This window comes from Pieris napi, chromosome W (genome assembly GCF_905475465.1).
Source record: "Pieris napi chromosome W, ilPieNapi1.2, whole genome shotgun sequence".
Lineage (NCBI taxonomy): Eukaryota > Metazoa > Arthropoda > Insecta > Lepidoptera > Pieridae > Pieris > Pieris napi.
The window spans coordinates 854,083-876,483 of record NC_062258.1 but is presented as its reverse complement, the minus strand read 5'-3'; positions in this window follow the sequence as shown (position 1 = coordinate 876,483).

Below are 22,401 nucleotides of genomic sequence, written 5' to 3'. Positions count from 1 at the left end.
CAATCTACAAGTAAAAAAAAATAGAATATGCGTAAGGTTCGAAGATCGCAAATTTTGAATGACCATAATGACATTTGTCATTTACCTTTTAAACAAATAAAGGAGTTTTAATTATTTTTTCAAAGAAATTTAGCAATGCTTTTTGAATTATAATCAGAAGTGATTTAAATTGAATATTTAAATCAATACTAATTAATATTAGAAAATATTTGTGAAAAAACTGTGCTCATCAACCTTCCTAAGTGCTACAATACAATTGAGGTTAACTATCCGTATGTATTATTATCATCGAGTAGGTAATGTTTTGATTAAAAAATTAACCACATTGTTTAATCAAAACATGTAATTTTTCAGATTTAATCTAGCAAATATAAGGACAAGAGACAAAAAACAATTGATGAATCAGTGGAAGTGCACTAAATTGAATACAAAAAAAGAGTTGTCATCTTATCGCTGTGAAACATCAAAAACTGGAAGTGGAACAAAGCCACCATCACCTTCTCCAGACACAATGGACGTGGCAGAGATGATAACGCAACAGTTTGAAGTCGATTTCAATGAATTTGATTGTGATGGTGTCGAGGTAGGAATGCTAATTATAATTATGATGTATGGTGACGTTCAAGGTCCAACCTCTCAAGCATAAGTATATGCTCACAACAGTACTTTATTCCCCTACAGGGTAGTCAGAGATATTCTAATACCTCAGGACATCCATGTTGCACTTGTAGTACCGAAACTCTGTCCAGCCAGAAGTGAGCCCATTCCCACTTATAATGGACAGTGGGTATAATACACCTTAACACCTGAATGGGAACCACTCAACATGATACTTAAATTAATAGATGTTATTTATATATTTTAGGATATTACAAATAAAATCATTTTGGAAACAATTGATATCCCAAAAGTAAATAAAGCGAACAATGATAAGGTAATAAATCAGTTTTGACATAACTTGAATACTAGAAAAGCCAGACAAAGGTGTGCACAACAGTGACAACATAACTTAACAATTTCATTATTTTGTAGGATTATAATCCAAAGGTTAAAGAAAATCATGTCGAACTGAACAACAAGAATCCCCAAACAACTCCAAAGAAACCTACAAGGAAGACACCGGTATTATATTTAAATTATCTCTATCTCTAAATAGAATAAAAGAAAGTTACTATTCAGGTCTGCAGCATGTGCAATTAGTTTTTTTAAACTACACAACGGATTTTGATCTGACTAATATATAGACTGTTCTTACAGAAAGGATTTTTATAATATGAATTATAAATTTTTAAATGTTGCATGGACAGAGCTTATACATATTAATATTCTTTTATTTGTTGCAGAAAGCAAGTAGTAGTTTTAGTTTTGGAGAAGCCTCGTATCAAGAAATGCAAAGCTTTCGGGCTCTGGAAAATGAGCGGCTTCAAATAGAACACAAACATAGAGTTAAGAATATGGCAAATATGTACAATCAAGAAATGATTAATTTAAAATTACAGACCGAAATACATACAATAAAAATGTTTTAAAGATAAATAGTGATTTATTTGTTTAAATAACTTAATTGTTAAAACAACCTAAATTAAGAACTATCAAACTTAAAAGTTTTCATCAATAAAAATGGCTCTCACTGCTGCTCCACGCAGTGTATTTTGAGATGAGGGCACTGTTGGTAGTGAGGGCAGGGTCTCTTCATCATCATCAGAGATAGGTTCCTCTTTTAAATCAATGGCTATATTGTGCAATACTGCCAAAGCTACAACATACATCTTAGTGTTTGGTAGAGATGTTCTAAATATATAATAATATATAATTTTAACCTTATAGAATTTATGTTACACTTAATGTAAGAGAATAATAATAAATATTTAATTTTTCAAATGTAAACTGAACTTTATTGACTATAATGACTCCTTTTCCAGTCTTTGATTATTTAATTGTAATTAATTATTTGCATGCAATCAATAACTATTTTTAATAATTCTAAAGAAGTATAACTTCTTACGCGCGTACATAAGTACGCGCACCCTTTTTTATTTGACTGACTGCACTCGATAGCCGTGAACTATTTGAGTGTAACAGAAGTAAATTAATTGGTGAAACACAAGAGGAAACTTATTATGAAAATATTTAAATAACGTATACCTATCTGATATTCCTGGAACGTGTGATGGAAATTTTGAACGTTATTTGCATGACTAATAATTAACTTTGTCGATACTATTGTGATATTGCACGCCTCTGGCAGTGCTCTACTCTCGACATGTCAAAAAACCCAGTCTTTCGAAACTTGAATGACTTTTTTCTCACTAATATAACACTTACAGGATAATATGAGTGCACTAAAATCGAGTTAAATAATCTATCAAGCACATATGGTATTTTTTATGAACAATTATTTTGTTTAACATAGTAAATAATAACATTAAAATCAATCATTCTTGGACGTCCGTCAGTCTGTGTTTATGGATCCATGTATGTGGCAGAGAAATTGATCGAAAAATCCAGAACACTTTTTTTCTTATTATATAAAGTTATACCCTGGACTGATTCCTAGTTAATATTAGCGTTTTAAGTACTGTCGTATAATTATAATTTGTAAAAAACTAAAATACGACTTTGTATTTTCCTCACCTTAGAGTTATGGCGCCACTATATATTTATTTATTATATTATTGTTTTTTTCAATCATTCATTTTCATTTTTTTTTTTTTTTTTTATTTTGTTTTAAAAAACTTGAGTTTTTGTTTTAGATTTTTAAAAAAAATGTGAATGACCGCTATGAGGCGTATACTTTTGGATTTTCCAAACTATTTTTTATAATAGAATTGTTTGTTTTAAAAGGTTAATCGACTTCGCAGCTAAATAACTTAAGCTAAGAAGTTTAGGCACAAAGCATAGGATTAGATTGGATTCCAGGCGAAACGGGAAACCCTTTTCATTATATGTAGATTAATCTTCTTTGTCGGAAAAATGTGTAAATTTTCAGTTCTAAGACATGTCGGATACCTAAACTATGTTTATGTAATGTTATAAACATTTCTACTAAATATAATAGCAATTTATATATTTATTTTACCAGTGATTATTGTTTCTGAGTGCAGTATAGTTTAGAATTGTTGGCTTAGACCAAGCTGTAACTCGACCGATGGTATTAGTGCTTTCGAAATTCCCGTATGTGCTCACGTGGATTGCACAGTTTACTATCATAATATAGAGACGAAAGAGAAAGTTCTCAATTTTTGCTATATATACAATATATTTGTCTACAATACAGATGTATAAAGATTCAGAAAGGTCCAAATAAATCAAAATTGATTTAATTATAGGATATATATATAGTACAGGACAACAATAGTTGATACATCAAATGTGAAGCCGGTAGCCGGTAGCTCGGTACGTCTGTTTTTTTAGGCGAGCAAATCTCTGCTTCTTCTGATTATTGTTTCAAACATTGACTGAAGCTTTGATTCATTAAGTCCTCATCTTATTTTGATTTTTACGCATACTCCGGCTAAAATGCCTCCGATTGTGTACATACATAATAAACCTAACCCTTCCTATTTAGTTTGGTATATTTAATTCCTTGAAGGCGAAAGCTTCTTTCCTTTGACGCAAAGCTCGCAGCGAAGTTCTATACAATTGTTGTTTTACAGGAAAAGAAAACTTATGAAATCAAACACATTTATTTTAAATAATTTCTCGTGTCTACGGTGTACGGGTCTACGGTTATCGAATGCTAGTGAAGATTCCGACTAAGACAACAACCCGCTTCCACAATGCAACCATGCACGAGACGCTGAAGCTGTACCAGCTGCAGACTTTGCGAGGCGCCAGTATGTTCAGATTTCATTTGAACATTGACCAACTGCTGGCACGGCTCACTTGTACTATAATTTAATAGGTGAAGATGCGATACACCGACAACTCAAAAGAATAATGTGATGTATGTGTGAATAGGTGTAAGTCGTTTTTTTTTGATGGGAGATTTGAATATTCTGTCTTATTCATTTCTCGCTTCATCTCAAAGTGGCGAAGACTTGTTCAAACCCTTAATAATTATTGTGGTGAGCCATCCGATAGCTTTGAGATAATCCCACCACCTCGAACCATTGATCCTACCCGTAGGGCTCTGTCTGTTTAGTCTAGTCGACAACTTGAAAATGGTACAAAATAGAGATACTGCTCTTAAAATTATGTACGATAGCTGAAATGTGCCAAAAGCGTGTATTAGCACATGAAAAATTGCAAAAGTTATAAACAAAGATGAAAAAAAAATGGCATTTCGTTTTTTGCCAATATTTAATAAACTATTAATATTTAAGAAATTTCAAGAAAAGATTCTGAAAGAAGAGAAAATTTCCAATAAAAAACTTTAAGCTCCCGGACCTCTATCTCCATTATTTCTAATTTTAATTTAACGCTGAAAATAGGTCTGCGCGTGACATTTTTAGGATGCGCGCGTGGCGTCAAAAGCGAGTACGGCACATTAATTAATTTATTTAAGGTATTGAATATTTTTTTTTAAATTTGAAAAAAATATGGTGTGTTCTGAACATTAATTTAGTCCCGAAATTTTACTTAAATTTATTTTTTCAACAAGTTAAACAATTGTTAACTAACGAAATTTTCTCGAACTACCGTCTTAATTGTAAGTGAAAAAAAATGTTTAAATAATGGTCGTAAAAAATTTTCGCTTCGTAGAGCCTTTCTTACATACATACTTAACAAGATCGTGCCATAAAAGTTAAAAAAATATTTATACTTTGTTTATAACAATTTTTTTACTTAAACAAAAACTAAAAAATCCAAGTAATGTTGAAATGTCTTAAATATTAATAGTTTATTAAATATAGGCAAAAAACTAAATCCCATTTTTTTTTCATCTTTAATTGTTTATAACTTTTGCAATTTTTTATGTGCTAATACACGCTTTTGGCACATTTTTCTAGACGTCATTCCGGATCCAATGAGCTATCGCACATAATTTTAAGAGCAGTATCTCTATTTTGTACCATTTTCAACTTGTCGACTAGACTAGTTACCTTAGCTCTCTTGGTGCAGACATCCCGTACTTATGGATCGGTAGGTTTGTTAGGTTCTTACATCTCACCCTCTCTTATTCTTATCTTATATATATATGTATATCTTAGTTATCTAGTGCAGCTTGCCCATACATACACAACATAATATACTATGTAGATACTCCTGACATTTAATACATATAAATTTAACCACACATTTCAAAGACCTCTGGCTGGCAAGCTGTACAGTTGTATTTCAGCGTTATAAACAACTGTAAGGGTGAATACAGAGTTTCCAGCGGTATGGATATTATATGTAGTCATCACGAATTAAAGCCTAAATTCTGTATGGCTTTGTGGTTTCACGTGAAAATAATATTTCCATTACATACTAATGATAACAATAACTATTTGTGGTTATATGTTATGCCTAGTTCCGAACTCCAGCCTGCAGTATGTGAATTACGCAAATGTTTTATTAATATTTATTGATGAAATATTCATTCTACGAACTTTATCAGATGGACTGTATTATTAGTATGTTCGCTAGAGCTTACAGAGAGTGCTAATTGGAATTCATCGGAAAATACTCATACCCCAGCAGCAGGGGGGTAGTTATTCCTGCTCTGCGCTGGTGTTGTAATTCCTAGAATTGGGCTGGCACTGGGTGGCAACGGTTGAAGACACGCCCATTTCAGTATCTGGGTGGGAACTGAGGCTGCAGGGTGGTCAATATTCACCCACACCTCGTCCAGTCTATATTTAGAAAAATAGGTTGAAAAGACCGTTGGAAATAAAATGGCAACTAGCACATTAGCACATCAACTATATCGTCATTGCTTCTCCTAAACAGCATTGGACCTCTAAGATTACGTCACGACCTCGCGAAGGTAGCGTTAAGATATTGGGATTCGTTGCCGGGGTAAAAATAATGGTTAATTTACATATTTGAAGAAATGTGACTTCCCTATATCCCAATAAAGTCTTATTGACCTGCAACAGTTTTGTAATACAACAATAATTTAAAAGCAATTAAAAAAAAAATTAATTAATAATAATAAATTTGTAGTGATTTCAACAACGCACTGAGTGTGCTGTATTTGCGACCCAAAAAGTGTCATGGCCTCCTAAACGAGAAATTTCCATGAAGGTCCCGTTCCACCTTCATGTGCTTGCGTGTTCATCTAAAGCTGCGTATACATTAAGCGCGGCAAACCATCGAACATTGGCGCGCGCGGCGGCCGCGCTCTATGTAGACGGGATCGCCGCGCGCGGCGACTCGAACATTGCCGCGCTCGAACGTGCCGTGGGTCGATCCGCTCGCTGTCGGTTTTTGAGACCGCATCAAAGGAGCTTCAGTCGTTGGCTCGCGCGCAGTTGGGACGGTTATAGTTTTGGTGATTTGGCTCGCGCGGCGAATACGTAAAAATGGGTGCGTACATATACAGTTGTACATATTATATAAAGTTGGATTTAAGTATTGATGACAAAGCTATAACTTATAAAGTAACTAAAATAACAATTATATATTAATTACATACAAAAAAATGGGTGCGTGTAGTCAATAAATAAATAAATATTTATTTTTCTTTTATTTCTTTTACAAATAAGATGGTGAATCACAATGAAAGCAGTCGGAGGGCGCAGGCGGCGATCTAACTATATAGTTAGATCGCCGCCTGCGCGCGACGATTTTCTATATACATCAGTGTATCATCAACCATCACCGCGATCACTCATTAAATTAGTTTTTAATGCAAAGAGCAAAGCAATCTTTTATTTAAATATCATTAAAGTGTTTTGGCAGCAGCCCGAACATTTTTGGTCCTTCGAGCCTCCGTACAGGCGGGACCTGAAACGCGAGTTTTCGTGAAAGTTTCGTGTGTACGAAGTGCTAGCACCATTGCATTAAATCATCAAGTGCGGTGAGCTGCACCAGCTCCCACACAGCATACATCAGTTCTGGTTCGGCAAGCTAGCAGGCTTGCTACCAGGGATAGCATCAGCATCAGCATTCGTGAGGTGGCCAGGCAGGCTAACCACACAACAGCATCATTACCTGTGGGCGAGCCACGCAGGCTTGCTACGCAGCAGCATACAGCAGCAGCATACAGCATCGACAGCACCGCGCGGGTTCGAGCAACAGCACAACAGTAGCAGCATATCAAGTGAGATCTTTCCATATTACTGTTTAGTCCAACATGGATCTCGTTAATCTTCAGCCTAGTCAACAGCAAACATCGTCTAATATCACAGATGAATTAGCACAGCAAGTAGAACCCCTGAAATCCAACGGGAAACTTCGGGAGCTCCTTAGAAAGCAGATGTCGAACTTCAAAGCATTCGAGAGAACAGTCAGCAAAATAGATTTAAGTAGCATGTCCGAAAAATGGGAGTTTGAATACACCCTAAAATCAATACAGCAGCGCTGGTCAGCTATAGACTCTCTTCACTGGGAGGTCGACATGTACCAAGAAGGTGAGGATGAGGTATATCAAAGCATATTTTCTAAGCATGAACGAACATACAACGAGTACATCAAATCAATCAACAGCAAATTATGGTCCGTTGCACATCGCGAGTATTCTACGCCCAAAATGGATATTCCAGTTTTTACGGGTAACTACCAGCACTGGACCTCATTCAAGGACCTAGAAACAATCGACCGCAACCCGTCCTTATCAAATGCACAAAAAATGCAGTTTTTGAAGAGCAAGGTAAAAGGTGAAGCCGAAAATTTAATTCGTCACCTACAAATAAGTTCCGAAAACTACTCTATATGTTGGGAAATTCTAAATAACAGATATAATAATCAAAGATTAATATTCACATCACACATGAATATTCTGTTCAGTCTCCCAGATCGAGGGTATAATGGAGGAGTATTCAATGTCCACAGATGATCAACATTGTATTGACTTTTACAAGCAAACAACAAAGAGACTCGAAGACGGACGGTACCAGGTCAGGTTACCAATGACAGAAAATTTTGAAGAGAAACTAGGAGAGTCTAAACACATAGCAATAGCACAATTTCGTAACATCGAAAAGAAACTAGCAAAGGATCCTAATTTGGCAACAAGTTACAAACAATTTATGCAGGAATATCTAGACTTAGGTCATATGACACCTTGTATATATAATGAAAGGGCTTCCCCGGAATGTTATCTCCCGCACCACGGCGTGCAGCGTGCCGACGCGAGCAAATTCCTACGCTATGTTTACAGTGGGTTAGCAAAGACGTCGTCTGGGTTCAGTCTTAATGATTTAATGTACAAAGGTCCGAATTTACAAAAAGACTTGCAATCACTAATTTTATCATGGAGACAGTATAAAGTCGGCTTCAGCGCCGACATAGAAAAAATGTTTCGGAAAATCTTGATAGATGAAACCGATCATAATCTTCAAAAAATTGTATGGAGGAATTCACTAGAGGAACCTATCTATTTAACGCCGCACGAGCTACAAAATGTAAGTCGGTTGATCATTATCAATGAGCAAAGATCCGCATTCGCAATCGATATAGAGCATTATCGCGAACATATTTGTGTGCAAAGTAAAAGCAAATTATTACCTTTGACTCCGCACCTGGACAAGTCAGGAATCCTTAGAGTTGGCGGAAGATTATCAAAAGCAAACATAGATTCTGAGATGAAGCATCCAGCAATCATACCCCACGAAGGGCGTCTCACGACCTTACTGATAGCAGAAGCACATGAACTAACTTATCATGGTGGGTCAAGACTTACTGTGACATGTTTAAGAAAGAAGTACTGGATCATAAGAGGATACAGTGCCACCAAAAAATATTTGAGATCATGCGTAATGGCGTCTGAAAGCAAGCAAGAACAAAACAGGAAAAAAGCATCAAGCAAGCAAACGAATGAATCATGTAAAGGTCAATCATCAGCCGGAAAGAAGACACGACCAGTTAAGAAGAAATTCGACTTTATATCAATGGCGATAGGGCTTCTTTCATTCATGAGCATTATGTCTACGTCTAGATCGGAGTATAATATTACTGAAATGAGCGCCAGCCAATCGTTGTATTTCGACCCCATAACAAAGATGCAACTTATCAGAGACAAATGGACCTTAGTTGTGTACCACGATATGGCTCCGTACTGGCAAGGTGAACTAGCATACAAAAAATTATCAAATCACTTGAACAAACTATGTACTAACATCGAGAATAATCAACAATGCCATATGATTTTACTACAAATGAATCACGACTACTCAGAATTACAACACAACAATCAACTTTTACTGACACAGCATCTTACCGAGCACTCCAGACAGCGTCGCGGTCTTTGTTTGGTGTGCTAGATCAGCATTTTGCAGATAAATACTCTGAGAACATTGAACTGATTAGAAATAATCAACAACACTTGGTAAATCTATGGCGTAACCAAACTTCTATAGTAGAGTCAGAATTTAACTTGCTAAAAAGAACAGAAGCATCGATGGAAAGGCAGCATAACATTATAAGTAGTCAGTTAAACTCTCTCGATAAGGCAACAAACGATTTAAAAAAGCAAATATAGAGCATGAAGAGCAACATGTATGAAATGCCTGAGCTATCGAGCCACGACATACATCAATACTCCATCAGCTACAGCTTGGTCGCCGCGTGCGCGTGCGCGGCGCTCGTCGTCGCCTGGAGGAGGTGTCGGCGTCGGCGGCGTCTGGTGCTCTCACCGGGCGCGCAACGCAGTGATAATAGTGAAATTCAATCAGTGGTTCACAATGAAAGTGAAAGTGTTAGTGCGCGAAAGGCATTCTCGATAATCGAAGATAGTGTCATGTAGCATAATCACTCATTTTTTTATTATTTTTTTATCAGTAAATTTTTTTTTCTCTCTCATTATTATGTATAATTTTAAGCATTTTGTTTTTTCCTTCTCCCGCCCGGGAGCATGTTCGGAAAGTAACCGAACACCTTGTAAAATAGCATAAGTACATATAGTTAGATCGCCGCCTGCGCGCGACGATTTTCTATATACATCAGTGTATCATCAACCATCACCGCGATCACTTATTAAATTAGTTTTTAAGAGCAAAGCAATCTTTTATTTAAATATCATTAAAGTGTTTTGGCAGCAGCCCGAACAATATTTATGCAACTCTCACTCATTTAACAAGACTAACCTACATCTAAAAGCGCCATAGATATCTCCATAATCAATATGTATTATATTATTAACACAATACCACTAAATCATAATATATTCAAATAAACCGGTATATCTGATAATATTCAATTCACCAGTGCTGTAACAGATCTTAGTAGTTAGTACGTATACACGACTTGTAAGTAGGGCGTACGATGGGTTTTTGTCTTTAGAACAATAATTGTTGACCGTTACTACACGGCATCTCGCCTCTCGGACGCACTAGGAATCGCCTGACCTCGTCAGCTGCGCTGAATACCATTCGTAACCCAATGCCTTCTTTGAGACGTGGAATACATACTGCTAGTAATGACATTAAACATATGTTCATAGACTTTAAATAACAAAACCGTTATAAATAAAGCTAACATTAGCTTTGTGGCTTATAATAAATGAATATAAACACGGTACGGTTTGCAACTAGTGAGAACATAAAACAAGAAACGAAATGGTGGTATATTTCGATTGATTATGATTGATCGTGTGGAAAGATGGATCGCGTCGTGAATGTATCATAGGACAAGAGATGCTTTTAAAACTCGCCATCCTACTCAAAACTCGTCGTTTTAAAATCTGCCAACTGTATCAGCACTCGAAACGTCCGTTTATTTAAATAAAATAATTGATCCACGTTTAATTTCCTTTAAATGTGTAACTCGTATAGCAAAATAATATAAAAATTTACTTACTTTTATAGTCTGGTAAACTTTGAATCGTTTTAAAATTCAATTCACCAATTTATTTTTCAAATCATTATCGAATGTGTCTGTTGTCCAAAAGGCGCCTTATTGAGCCGTTCTCTCAATATTATGCAGGACTAATCAAGTTGGATTGGCCTTGCGAGAAAGTTCTATGCACTGTTATGTTTCAAGACGTTTTTCTTTTTTATTTATTCCATAAAATAATATTTTTTACATCGTATGGAAGTTTACTATTTGAAAATAATTCAGGCTTTCAGGTAAGTGTGCATAATATCCTATATCTTGAATATACATAGTATACAAGAACCAAGTCAATGTGACATGACAATATGAAACTTACCCTATCGTAGGTTTTTAGTTCAGTTACTATTGTTTTGATTATTGTATTAAAAGATGCTTGTATGTTTGAGAACTGTCGAATTTTATCGCGGGGACTTCGTACGAAGGTCATAGAAGGTACGCTGATTTAAAACAACATTATCAAAACTCTTTTTAAAACATTACGTATAGAATATATAATTTTTATCAAAACCTGTCCTTAATGATAAGTCGAGGGCATCTTAAAAGGACGTTATGAAAGCAAGCCGATTTTGTGAACTATTATTCTCTTCACCTTGATGATAACATTCACTAGTTTTGTAAACTGTTTGTGCAATTGAACTTTTAATTTACGAGTGACTTGATATATTGCACAACTTTTAATTTATTAAGTACTTTAATCGTTCAAGGAAGTTCAAAAATAGGTAACGGGTAAAATCGTTTGATAAGAAATGATCCTTTTATTCCGAATTGAGAGATTATTATTTTTTTATTTAATTGAATAGATAAACCAACGTGTTATGTATAAGTGTTGTCTGTCAAACTACTTTAAGTAAATACAACAATCCAGTTTTTGTACCATACAGATAAATATCGAACTTATTATAATTATGAATATAATATTCATGAATGTTGTTCTTTGACTAAAGAACATATTAAGTATTGTTTACTTCACGCGTATAAATTGGACCATAGACGTGACGAGGGCAGAAAATATGTTTTGTTACATTTACAGCATTTTCTTGTGAAATAAAGCTTTAGTGGCCGTGTAGTCTCGGATATCTATGTAGTGCAAGTCCGAAACTAAGACGTGAACCGATTGACCTCGATACTTTAACGGGCATAGTATGATTAGGGTAAAAAATCTACGCTCGCCAAGCAAAATGGCATTAAAAAAAGTGGTCTGTACTTTCGGAACAGTAGTTACACAAATAGATTTAAAAAATATATATGTTTGAAAAATCTTAAACTTGCGTGTAATCTAGATTTATTCTATTTATAAAACAAAAACAATTTCTATCTATCTAATACTAAACTTTATTTATGGCCTCGCCTACGTGTACCTTTTACTCTTGTATATTGATTTCTGTAACTTTTTACTTCGTGTTGCCTGAAATAAAAAAAATATTATTCATATGACTCTACCATTCTACTTTCACCGTTTTAACTAAAGTACTCAGCTAGCTGTTAACACATAAAGAGTTAGTGAAAAGATTGATTTAAATTACATCAACTTAGTTATACTAAAAAACTAGTCGTCTAATAAAGAGTAAACAGAATCTATGTTGTGTAACTTGTTATTATATTTATCAGTAAAATTTCTTATGCTACAGAAGCGCATTGTGTTGAATGTATAATAACTTCCTTACCCATTTTGGCAACAGTTTCCCAAGGCAGTCCGCGTCATTATTACGCATATTAAAGGGGACATAGAGTATTATATAAGAAAAGAGCCACGTGCCCAGCCGGTGTACATATTTTAGTACACATTTGTATTTTAGTTGCATTTCGTTAGGTAACAAAAGAAAGCTACTGATCACAGTATATATATTATTGCAACCATATCATACACAATATACATTGTTTTGTAACTGAGTCTATGGAAAACTGTGTCAAATTTCATAAAAATATATAGATTTATACGTAATAGATAATGTGTAAATTATTTTAGATTGATTTCTGAGACATTTATCCTTCTACAATCTTTTTCGATTTTAAAACTAATAAAAAATATAAATAGTACATTAAAAACTCACTTCAATAATATTACATAGTATTCCACTAGCTGGAAACTAAAACGGTTATTTTTTACAGATGAAAGGCGCTGTGGCCATCCAGCTGTGCCGCCTAACGCAAGAGTATCACTTTCAAATAGTGACATTATGCCTGGAACTCTGGCCACATATGAATGTGACGAGGGTTATGAACTCTTCGGAGGGCATCAGAAAGAGTGCACCGTTACGGGCGATTGGAAAGGAGATTACCATTTTGTGGTACGTAATGAAATAAACAGTATAGGCATTATTTGAGGACGTTTCAATATTTAAAATGGAATATGTTAAAAGTTATTTTAAAAGTTCATTCTATATGATATATATATATATATATATATACATATATATATATATATATATATGTCATTCGTCATATTTTAGGCGAAGTCTTCAATGTGAATCATAACCATAGACACTAAACAATAGATTGCTACATCATATTTTACAAAGCTGCTTCAGATTTTATGACAATTTAATTATGATAATTTAAAAGCAGAACCTCCATCGAAAATTCGAGTTGGTTAGAAATTGCAGGTAATTGTTACCGCGTACGTGACTAACACATCAATCATCATCTCCCCACCAATTCATATATGTATATATAAATGAAATCATGGGGGCAAAGTAGGCATATATAAGAGGAAACAGGAACGAGGAAAGAAGTATTACTTTAATATTGATTAGTTGCTAAGGTTAAAATAGCTTATAAATTACTTTTAATAATAATCATGAGTTTGGAAGCACTATTACTATCGACTATCGGATAGTCGTTGATTAATAGATTTAGTCAAATTGCCAAATCGAATAAACCACAAATATTAACGGTTTTAAATTTGACTTGTCGTTGTTAATTTATAAGCTCTGTGAAATATAATGTCAATGGCAGGTGACAGTGTCGCCATCACTCCGACATATATATTATACATAAATGCGTTCCCTCTATTGGGTAAAGAGTACAAAGCAAGCGTTAGGAGCTATTAAAATCCAGACTGCGTCTATATTTAATTGTGTCAGTAATGTAATAACGTTCCCCTATGGGTATATTAGATTGCATTTAGTATTGCGTGTAGAAACTAGAAGTGACTAATGATTATGCATACTTGATCATAAAACATATGATTAAACTACTTGTAGGTGACGACACAATTATATAAAATGAACTAATACGGATCAACGATACTCTTTACTTCCACATTTTCGACTATCAATACGCTGAGTGTTTCCTATGTTTAGTCTTGTTTACCTTATTAATTTAAAGGGTTGTTTGTGGAAAGAATGTCTAATTTATAGAACCTGCACAATAATAAACATATTATTTTAATTTTTACCACCACATTGTTTTAACTAAAAAACTTGCTGTCAAAATGTTTTGATGAATAGCGACAGGTCAGTGTTTTGGTTATGAATAGGGAGGTGAGAGTAGAATATTTTTTGTCAATAACCTATATACATATACAGTACAGTAAAGGAACTACTACTAAACAAAGAAAAGACTGATTAAACTATACACAATCAATCAGAGTTATCTTTATTTTGATTGAAGTAATTAAACCAAACGTTTATTCGTTTAATAAAAATTTTCGTGTTATAAATTCCAATTTTTACAGTGAGATAAAATTAACTAACGCTTAATATTATTTTTAAGGTATTTGCATTTCAATGATATCGTTCGTTTCTCCCCCATCCATTAGGCTTAATAACTACACTAGATTAGCAGCGATGTGCCGACGGAGCTTATAGGTTTAGCTCTGTAAAAGCTATCTAGAAGTACTTAATGAATTTTTAACAATCGCAAAAAGGAATCGATTTATGTTATGTATTCGTTAAATTCGTACATTAGTTGAGTTCGTTCGTTACAAGCTTATAATAATTTCATCTCTTGAAGATCATTTCAACACGATCGTGCTACTTTATAGCTTTTTTAAAAATTGCTAAGACAAATGAAGGTAGGAAGCCAAATTGAATATAAGTTATATATATGTAATAAATAAAAACATTTTTTTTTAGTTTTCGAATTAACTTGACTTGATTCTGTATTTTTTGGATGAATGGAACCAAGAAGTACTCATATAGGTACCATTACATTACATAAATAAATATATAAAACAAATATGAGGAAAAAAGGGGCTACCACCATAATTTTAATGATGTTTTATCATATATGTATTTTATCATTATAGCAAAAGTGCAGACAGAAGTGCATATGTGTTTTATGCGTGCTTATTTCTTACATTTTAAGTATAATATCTTAAATTATAATTGTGAAATTAGCTGTTCCATCTTCAGTCCCAATATTACATTCAGCTACTGTATAGAAATGAGGCTTTTACGACTTCTAATTACTATCAGAACCCGAGTGTAGATTAGCGAATATTTTCAGAACGAGAATGCACTGAACCAGTAATGCGTCACAAATTTAATCGTCAGAGGAAACTTACATTTCTTACAAACCTCGCACTATTCGTTCTTCGTTGAATATAGCCCATTTTCGCTAAACAAAAGAAACAATATCGTGTATCACTTAGTTTTTGGACAAGTAATATGTACTACCTATCATAGACCCTGTTACAGTGACTGAGATGCTAACTTAATAAATAGTTTAATAAATAGCTCTTCCTTTATAATAGTGACCAATTTAATGCCTAGGTAAATGCTAGATAATCTAATTTGACGTGAAATTTGTATTCAGTTGTTTTAAGTTTCTGTTATAAAAAGGTAGTCGGGTCTTTACTATGTTGTTGTATTTATTTAATTAAACCAAATAAGATTGAATTCTAATAACATTAACAAATTATACAATTTGAATCATATTTTTATATGCAATATTTATTATTTGGTAGTTAAAAGTAAAAAAGAAATATTATCAAAATGCGTGTAAATCACCTGTCTTTTTTACAGGAACAAATGTTGCATTCCGAAAGCCAGCGAATCAATCAACAACTGTACGGGGTGGTATGGCAAGTAATGGTAATGATGGTGAAAAGACCACGGAGCATGATGGAAAGCGGTGCACGGAGACCCAGAGGGAGGCTTCTCCGTGGTGGCAGGTCGATTTTCTGCGGCATTATGCTGTGAAAGTTGTCAGAGTTACAACGAGAGGTTGCTGTGGTAAGTTATTCCTTTATAAAATCTAAAATTGGTTGCATCACCAACTGTCCATGATTTGAATGAGCGACAATACAGCTTTAAACTCATGCTTTGTCTCTATACATTGTAAACATCAGTAGGTTGTTCACGTACTACTTATGAGCTCCTTACGAACGGAAACGTAAGTTGTAACATTGACAACGGGCAGGCGTGATTATCACCTTACCCTACACGTCCAATCAATAGGAAGCAGGCAAACTAAGCTTAATATCATTAACAAATATAGAAAATACATACACATCGCCTAGTTATTTTTGCAAACAATCTGTACGATTTTCAACTCATATAATTGAATCAATATTCGACCTAATGCGCTGTCGATAGCTATGTATAAAGAACGAGGGGAATCACTCACTGGGCTAATTTTTATTTTTACTTTTACGTCTACGGACTTTTTGTTATATTCCTAACATTATTAGTTAAAGCAAAGCTTTACTTTGAATTTTATGATATTAAAATATATTTTAAAGGCACGACATTGGACGTTTTATTAAAGAGAAGGCGGATATTACACGCTACTACAGCTATTATTAAAAGGTTCTCAGAGCGGAGCTATATTACGGACTATCTTGTTCAGAGAAATTAATACACATCATTGTAAAGAAGCTGAAGCTTAATTAGCTTTTATGACTAAATATATATATAGTATGTCTTCCTGATTCATTATCAGCATAATATGTTATGTTATGGTGTTTTGCCGGAAACACCAATTACTTCCGCCATAATCATAATATATAATTGATTGATATCCATAATAGTTTATTTTATTGATAATTATAATAAATTCCTTTGGTTTACTAAATGAAAATAGTTTTACGATGGTAGACTATTGTACTTGAATAGTAAAATGTAAACTAAAAATTAAAGCGACCGTCCTAAATTAAACCAATTTTATTCGTGAGTAGTTGCGCACTTTCTTTTTATTGTTTATTAAAGTAGTTCGTAAAACATTTTCATTATATAACAATAGTACATGTTTAGCTTCTATACAGATCTCAGCTTGATATTATGTTAACAAACACTTAACGGTTCAGTTGGTCTTAGTGATTTCAGTAAATTTGTTATTATATGAATTTTGATTGTTCAAACAATGACAGTTACTAGGGCATAGTTTCTATATAATCGCTTACACACGCCTGCTTTAATTTTTCTTCCTTCAGACTGAAATAATACGCTTTGCAGTTGAACGCTCAAAACCACGAGACATTGTTAGAGGGAAACTAGTTTTTGTATAGAAGATATTATTAAATTATCTAAATCATTTATATTTCGACTTTCTGTGCATCTTCTCGAGATTCGAGTGGGGAACAGCAGTACCGATCTCCAGAGAAATCCTTTATGTGCCTGGTTCCCTGGTACCATAGGTAAGTAATACCATTTATGGCTGTTACGTTTTTTAAGTTTCTTTATCTCAACGATTTGTGGGTTCGGGTGCTAACTTTAAAGTTACATTCTTTAAAATGAACTTCTTATTTTGAATTTATTTTGTCCTACTACAGGTTGCTTGGTTTAGAGATATTATAAGCGACATGACTACTACTACTATGCTTAAATATATTTATATACGTACGTATATAAATGTATTGTGGAACTACTACATATTATTTAGTGGAATATTGAGATATTATGTAAGTCATAGATTTAAGATCTCTTGAGAATAATGCGTAAATAATATTTACAGTTGCGTCAAAAGCGTGCTATTTCCGTTTATGATCTCAATATTTGTTGCTGTAACTACATATTATATTTTGCGGACTACAAAAATTAAACATAATTATTAAGGATACATGATTTCACTAATGTACCTATGCCTTTAGGTAATTCAAACGCAACATCAAATCGCAACATGGCTTTTAGTAAAACGTCAGTTTGTATTTTCGTTCCTTTGTTACACAGGCGCCTTTGATCATTTCCACACATGCAGTTAACGCTCAAAAATTCAATTTTTTTCTGATGGAACGTCACCCAGGGCTAACCGAATTATTCAACGTGCAGGTGTTCATTTAATTGAAACTATTATTATAAAGTGGAATAGTTTTTTATATATTTCAACACGTAATAAATTGTCCGACGGTTTAGAGAAACAGAGGCCTTAATAATCATATAAAGGTTGAAATAACGCTAAATATTATATATCCACATCTGGTATTCGCGTTATCGCAGGGACCATTTGTGTCAGGTCGTAGGCTAAAGCAAAGTCGTGAAAGGATCTTCCCGCGTGATCATTGGTTTCAGAGCCGAGCCAATCGGCATGGTGGGCGTTAAAATCGCCAAGTATCACGATTTGAGCGGTTCCTACCTTTCGAGCAGAGAATCTGTAGCCGCATGGTCATCGCAGTCTACGCGCAGCCAGAGATTAGATAGGTCCCTTCTTTCAAGCGTCCCGAGGCCACGAGAACAGATATCCTCTCTGACGTACACGCAAACTCCCGCCCGCGGCACAAATGAATGTTGCAATTTGTCGCCCAGAGGGGCACCACACGTTTCCGCTGTGGAGATTCTCCACAGCGTGTGGTACCCCCCTGGGGTAATCTCGGTTTTATATAATTCCTAGAATTGGGCTGGCACTGGGTGGCAACGGTTGAAGACACGACCATTTCAGTATCTGGGTGGTGGTGGGAACTGAGGCTGCAGGGTGGTCAATATTCATCCACACCTCGTCCAGTCTATATTTAGAAAAATAGGTTGAAAAGACCGTTGGAAATAAAATGGCAACTAGCACATCAACTATATCGTCATAGCTTCTCCTAAACAGCATTGGACCTCTAAGATTACGTCACGACCTCGCGAAGGTAGCGTTAAGATATTGGGATTCGTTGCCGGGGTAAAAATAATGGTTAATTTACATATTTGAAGAAATGTGACTTCCCTATATCCCAATAAAGTCTTATTGACCTGCAACAGTTTGGTAATACAACATTAATTTAAAAGCAATTAAAAAAAAATATTAATTAATAATAATACATTTGTAGTGATTTCAATAACGCACACTCGACCCGCTTTATTTGCGACCCAAAATGTGCCATGGCCTCCTAAACGAGACATTTCCAGGGTTTCCTGTCCCGTTTCACCTCCATGTGCTTGTATGTTCATCTAAGTCTTTCTATTGTGCACATGAATTCTAAAGTACATTAAATGATTTTACAAACAAGATAGTGGAGGTGCGAAAGCAATTTAATTTTTTCTTGTTTGTACTTTGACGAAATCGTCATCATAAAAGTTAAAAGATTACTGCCATGTTAAAACGTTCCGTGCTTACATCGCTGACTTAACGGTTACTTAGCGGCGCTAAGTAACATTATGGTACTGCTAAACTAGGGCTGTTTTCTTCTACTATTACTCCAGTCAAATTATGGCTAAAAACGGGTTAAATAAACATGAGCGAACACAGTTTGGGGATTTTGAGGATCGATAGGGGGGTGTATTCTGAGCATAAATTCCAATTTGAGGGGTTGTACTGAGGTCAGCTCAAGGTCATTTCGATGGAAACGCGTTTAATTCGATATCTCGAGAATGGTTAGTGTTAGGCGAAAAATTGTAGAGACCTTTTCTTTTCCAAACAAAATTTACTAACTTTTTTATCTGAAACTTTTTTTTATAACATTAATATTTTTCAAGTTATAACTCCCGCAAGGCAAAAATTTTACTTTTTTTTCAATTTTTCGTCGTTTTCTCCCCAACCATTCAATTTTATTAAATTTTACCGATCATCGAAGTGTAGATCTTTTAATTATGAACAATTATGTTTTTCAACTTTTTTCCATAATGCCAATACCTTCGGAGTTATAGATTACTTTACCGAGCGAAATCCGCGCCATTGTCGCAATATAAAAAGGTCAATCGATTAAACTATTTAAAATTAGGTATTTAATTTGGGTTAATTTGGGTAAGAAGTAAATTAATAATTAAAACTGTTTCACACATTGTGCCAAAAGAGGCCGGCCTTTCTGCATCCGCACGCTTTGCCGCATTTGGTTTTGCTTTTGCACGCAATCGATCTCAGTAGTGAGATGAATCTGGTCTTATTGCTCTCGTTGCCTAAAAACTTATCTGTGGATACACGTTGCGACAGTGGCGCGGATTTCGCTCGGTAAAGTAATCTATAACTCCGAAGGTATTGGCATTACGGAAAAAAGTTGAAAAACATAATTGTTCATAATTAAAAGATCTACACTTCGATGATCGGTAAAATTTAATAAAATTGAATGGTTGGGGAGAAAACGACGAAAAATAGAAAAAAAAGTAAAATTTTTGCCTTGCGGGAGTTATAACTTGAAAAATATTAATGTTATAAAAAAAAGTTTCAGATAAAAAAGTTAGTAAATTTTGTTTGGAAAAGAAAAGGTCTCTACAATTTTTCGCCTAACACTAACCATTCTCGAGATATCGAATTAAACGCGTTTCCATCGAAATGACCTTGAGCTGACCTCAGTACAACCCCTCAAATTGGAATTTATGCTCAGAATACACCCCCCTATCGATCCTCAAAATCCCCAAACTGTGTTCGCTCATGTTTATTTATTTCGTAATTTGACTGGACTATATGTTTCAAAGACTAAATGACAAAACAGTCTTAGTTTTTATTAACGTAAGATTTGATTTCCAGATTCAACATAAAAGTAGGTATCAAGGCCAACCGGCAATGGCGTAACCTGTCCATTGTGATTGTTTTCCCACAATTAATTCTTACAGATTAGATATACGAATAACATACTCAGATCTCAGTTTCATTGTTTATGGATTTAATAATAATAACATTTACTAAGATGTATAGACAGATTTTTTAATTAGAAGACGCAGAGAGAATACATATAAAAACTATGTTGAAAATCTTAATAAATATACCTACAACATATCCGTTAACAGTTTGATAATAATTATTTTTAGCTTAGCAAAAATTCATTATCCTCACTGAGTCGAATGCCACCTCTACCTGTGTCAAGATTACGTCCTCATTACTACCTCATTTTAAGCGTCTAATTTTAAAAATAAATCTTTGCGTTTGAAATTAATTAAATAAAGTTGAGGCAGAAATATATCTATAAACTTAAACTGCCATGTAAATTAGGTAACTGGTGGTACGGGGCTGGCACTTTAGTAGCGTGCCTAAGTAATAGTGCAATAGATATTAAACACAACCACACCACAACAAAAAAAACTGCAAAGAAACCATATGAAAAATAACACATGTTTTCCATAATAATACAATAGCCGATTTACCTACAATTAACCTTGCTCCTACTGTAACTAAAACTTATATTTTACTACATAATAAGGCGTTTGGGTTTTATATAATCAAGTTCCCTGAATATTACAATACTTTTCGAGTTCTTAGAAACATTATACATGAATGTGCATATAATAGAAAAAATACCCTCATTCCCAAATGAAACGAGACTTTCAAATATGGGGGTGCTACTGCCCCCAAATTTTTGAGCGGTGGCGAAAAGTTTAACGCCCGGGTTTGCGGTCGACAGGCACGAGAGCGCAAGCGCGAGTAAATGCTGCTACATAAGCCAAAAGATCGCATCAGTCCGCCGGTAAACTGGAAACCGGTGGCATGCAGCGCCGCTGGCAAGCCGATAAAATAACGTCCCCTCCGCGTAACTTGCGATTTCTCGCGGTCGTATTTTCGCTCGCTATAGCATGGTTACCACATCCTGACCAAGCCGCGTGAGTATTCTCACAGTTCTTTAAATTTCCTTCTAAATATTGTGTCTTTCAATCATTAACATAGCTAATTTTCAGGTGTGATTTACAGTGAAAAAATATTTAAAAAAATTCCAATAAACATCAGAGCCTGAATGATAAAATTCTTAAATAGTGTTGATATTTAAAAAGAAATAATAATTTTAAGTTAATCTACACTTTGTATTCATTTAAGTATCGTCATACGAAATTTACTAAAGACTAGATGACCCGTCAAAATTCGTAACACCTATATATCTGTGGCATAACTTACAAAGTGTGCGAACAGAACTAATATTTCTTTAATGGATCTAAACGCAAATTTATTTAATTTTTTACTATAAAGCAATCGGGATCAGCAAAGGAGACTAGACTAGACTAGAAATAATGTATCTACAGTTAAATTCCGCATTCCCCGCTTTATTTTGAACCAAACAAATCGGAATTTGCAATGGACGGCATGAATTCGAATAGTTACTGTAACTATTCCGTTGGCAATTGTTTTTTGACTATATATGGGACGACTGCCGATGTTTATAGCTTTTGAATTTAATTAACTTTTGATATCGTGGCT